The sequence below is a fragment of the Gavialis gangeticus genome, unplaced genomic scaffold (genome assembly GCF_001723915.1).
Source record: "Gavialis gangeticus isolate Ggan-Ray unplaced genomic scaffold, GavGan_comp1, whole genome shotgun sequence".
Lineage (NCBI taxonomy): Eukaryota > Metazoa > Chordata > Crocodylia > Gavialidae > Gavialis > Gavialis gangeticus.
Window position 1 is genome coordinate 32,367,425 of NW_017729030.1, and position 4,834 is coordinate 32,372,258.

Sequence of the window (4,834 nt, forward strand, 5' to 3'; positions counted from 1 at the left end):
TGCTGGGAACATCTGGCGGGTTGGCTTTTTTTATTTTTTTATTTTTCTGTTGTCTACTGTGCTATTTATTTGATATTCCTGAACTAAGAGGAACTGAATAGCAATATACAATGGGAGAAAAAACCATTTTTTTCTGACCTTTTGCTTCCCATTTTTTCCCATGGGAGCTCACCACTGAAAAAGGATCCATTGTGAAACAAATATACATACATAATTTATTGGGGTGGATATATTAATATATCTCAGTTTCTTATGCATGATACTATGTAATTTCTAACTTGGAAAATTGTGTATTGCAGAGCATCTTATTTCATGTACTTTACAGCCTCAAGTATGGTAACCATGGGATACAGGGGCAGTTCCAGAGCCATTGCAGTGGTATGGCCACAACTCTCTTTGTGGCTGTGTTGAATGTGAATTTTTAGAGCAGGGTGCTTTCATGTGGTTTCCAGATCCCAGATGGTGAGGGCTACCACTGCTGCTCATCCCCTTCTTGTCCCTGGTACTGAATTCAGTAGGGGTGAAGAGGAAGGGGGAGGGCTAATAATAGTAGCCTTTACTGCCCTGGGCTCACTACTCCCACAGATCTCAGAGTCTCTGTAAATACGTGGCACAGCTAAAGGGGCTGGGGGCAGTATATATCTCCTTGCCCTGGATCTGCTACTGATTGAATATAGGCTAAAAACATTTGGAAAATTTGGAAGTATAAAATAAGGGAGATAGCCCTCACTGAGGTACATTAGTCCTACAAGACTAAATTACACACTTGATATTACCTTGCTGCTTATTTAGAATTTATTCCAAGCAGTCTGTAAACGGACAATGAAAAGAAGAAGAACTGCTAATAAAGATAAACAGTAGTATGGCTGGAGAGTTGTTGTAGCTATTGTAGTGATCACCGGGTTCAGTAAACACAGGCATAAGCAAATGAGAAGAACTAAATAACGAATACTACTGTGGAGAAGTAAGTAACCTCTGTAGACCCTTAGGCCCCCTTTACACATTACAGGTATTGCACAATTAACTGGTTAATTGTGCAATTACCTGGAGACCAGAGACACATGCAAAGTAGCTATGATGCTATGAAAAGCTCGAACCAGCTATAAAGTTAGACCTTGAAAATGTATACTAATTTTGCAGCTGGTTTCTACTGTGCTTTAATTTGCATGTGAAGCAGTGTCCCCTGTGGCCAGGGCCCCATCACCTGATAAGATCCCACCCACAGGGGTGCACCATGCTCAGTGTAAAACCCCTAAGCCCTAGGGATTGCTGCAGCCATGATCCCCAGTGTTTGGGAGTTTCCTACACCCCTGGGGCCTAGGGATTGTGGGATCCATGATCCCCAAGGCCTGGGGGTTTCTTGCAGCACAATCCTTAGGGCTCAGGGCTGTGGGAAACCCCCAGATCCCAAGTATTACAGCTTCTGTGATCTCTAGGACTCAGAGGCATGGGATATCCCTAGACCCTAAGGATTGTGGTTCCCATGATTCCTAGGGTTTGGGGGTGTGGGGAACCTCAAGGACCAGAGGATCATGGTGATCTTCCAGCCCCAGGGGTTTCCTACAGCCCCAGGGCAGGGGGATTGCCCCTGCAATGGTCTGCTGGCCCCAGAGGTGTGTGGGTTGCTCCTATGGTTGGGAGTCCCTCAACTGGAGTGCATGGAGCTCCCGGCAGCAGGAGCTTGCTAGTGTAGGAGGAGCCTGGAATCAGGTTGCCCCTGCATGGCAATGAAGTGTGATGTGATCTAATGTGTTGTCCCATGACCATGCCTCATGTGGCATGGCAGGAGGCGCGATTGTACGAATTACGCATTAGATTCCATTGCACCTTTAGCTTCAGGTGTAGAGGAGGTCTTGGCCTCCAACTAAGTAAGGGATCATCTCCTAATTCCCAGCTTCTGTAGTCTTCTAAATAAGGGTGTGTCTCTAAATTGTAACTTCTATAACTACAACTATGATAGTCCAAGAAATGTGCAAGAAGCAAGGGTTTTTTTGGTGATATCTTTTACTGGACCAACTATATAGTTAGGTGAGATGTTTAATGTACTTTTAGGGGAAGTGCCCTTCCTTGGAGAATACTCAGAATCTTTAAGAAAACAATGAGCTCACTGTGGGCAGCATGAGGTACAATAACCACGACAACTTTGCTTAAAAAAAAGAATGGGCACTAGTGCCACCTTTTAAAATTCTTGTTTAGTGGTTAGGATATTTGCCCATGCAGTTGGGCAACAGGATTACAGATCCTCCTCATCTTGGGTTCAAACTCACCCCTATCACTGCTTGGTATCCTGACCACCAGGATATATGTAAAGCTAGTCCAGAGGACACCATTTTCGCCCTTCCACTGAAATTGTCACACAGCCTGAAATAATTCGTATGATTCTTTCATGAAATACATTTCATTCCATTAATATCAGGCAGACAGTTTATGGGCATTTTTGTTAAGATTTCTGGTAAATACATTTGTTGAAAATTAGAGTAAAGGATATCTTCAGTTTGGCATGCACCTTTATTCAACAAGGGGCTGCTAATGATCACTTTGCACTTACCAAGACAGAAGTACAATTTGGCTGTGGCTATGACTAAGCAGTTCTCTTTAGGATCCCCTCTGCTCACCCTGACTGGGGAAGGGGCTAGAAGAGGCGCCTTAAACATAGGCTGTCTCAACCTGCCCCCCCACCCCTGGCTTTGTATGACTTTATATTGTGTTGAGTTGCTAATATTTAATATCTTTTTTCCACTGAAAATTTTTTGAACATCTTGGAGGCCTAAAGATGAACTGTTTGAAGGATTTATTGGCATTTTGGTGACTTGCAGAATATTTGTGATATAGTTCTTGTCTTTTTGGGGGTGAAGGGGTGATAGCAGAGGGGGAGCTCTCACTTCTTTGTTTTGTCCCAAATATGAGATGTGCTGACCATGGAAACTTTATCAGACGGGCAGAGATACAGCTGAGGGCAACAACTATTAGCTTGCATTTCACAACTGTTCAGCAGTTGAAAGGGAATTAAAATCAAACATAGAATACATTATTATGGTAGCAAGCCCTGTTTAAGTTCTAGTTCTCTCACTGTGCATTTAATATAGACAGGACAATTATATTGTGAGCAACGTGATGATTAGAGTTACATAAATAGATACTATCCAATTGCTTTCTATTACACAAATGGTAATATAATTGGTCTTCATGAATACAAAATAAATCATCTTTGGCAAATGTAAAGTGTTGCAGCTATTTTCAGCGTGTTGACAACCACCAAAAAAGTAGTTTAATGAGGGTGGGCAACTGGGGCACTTGTCCCAAACATCTACTTATAACAGCACCTGCTGCCACAGCCAGCCTAGTCCCTACTGCCCAAAGCACAGATACTGGTTGTTATACTTCTTCACAATCTAGTATGGCTAATGGATTTATTAGTGGTTCGAAACTGGCTAGAGTGCCTCCAAAAGTTGAGTGTGTGATGTTTGATTGTTTTCATGGGGAATTTTTGTTTGTTTCTTTAAAGCCATGTTGGAGCCTTGAATTATTCTGCTCACTTCTGCTGGGGCATTTGATGTCTTACTGCTACTGCTGGAAGTATGTACTCTCTGTGGCTAATGAGCCTTGTCTTATCCAAACAGACCTGGAAAAATAAAGAAACAATAATGATCTAATGGTGCTTAATGCCACTGCAGCATACTGAAGGAAAGCCACTGCAGGTGTATGCTTTAATTAAGTGTTTATAGGAAGGCACAAGCGCATAAATATGGAGTGCTGAGGATTTGGAGAGAGTAAGAGTACATGCTTTTTAATAAACCATTAATCCAGTCCCCAGTTACAAGTTTCTAAGAACAATATTTTGATTGAAAACATGAAACCATCTTTTGGAAAGGGATAAACCAGAATGATTAATCTCTGATAGGGGTCCTCATGATCTTAATAAGGGAAACTTACAAAATCCAATATCTTTGAACATTTTATCTCACTGCAGGTATACCTTCTTACTTAAGAGTTGGAAAACAAATCAAGATCATCTTCTGCTTTTACTTAATCTGTTCCATAATGTAAGGATATATTCACATAATTTTTTGGATGACAGTGGTAGTTTTACATATCATGCTATGTAGTAAGATATATATGTTAAAGCCTTTATTCAGCTGCAAATCAAGTGCTCCCCAAGATCCAAATATTGTCACCCTAATAATATATGGTAAACTTTTTCTTGACTCTAATACCCAGACTAACAGCAGACTTCTGAAACTAAGAAAACAAAACAAGCAACTCTCTCTATCTCTCTCTCCCCATACACACCTTTCCCTCCCCACAGAAGCCCAAACCTCACACTTCTTTGTTTGGGAGTGGTCTTTATCATAATGGTGATTATAATAGTGACAATACTTCCTAAGATACAAACAAAATTTCTCAGATGAGCTCAGGTGGGAATACTATAGCAAGACATTGAACAAATCTGCCTTCAGAAAGTAAAAAGATTGACGTTGTTAGCTGCAACCATTGATATTCTACTCTTTCCACATGCAAATGCAATGTATACAATACATTTTATTTTCCAATATATATACTATATATAGTGTGTAATATACATTATTTATAATATATCATACAATGTATTTTATTGTTTAAAGATAAGATGTACTGACATTAAACATGATCTGCGACAAAAACTTCACATTGAAAAAGAACAGTATTCTGCTTAAAGGATTATGGTTCCTGTATCGTTACATAAGGGTAAAGTGAGTAATAAACCTCTCGTTCTTAAATCTTTTCATCTTCTTGTAATCCTAAATTGTACCAAGCAGAAGGAAATGTAAATGAAGGAATTTCTGTAAATTAATTA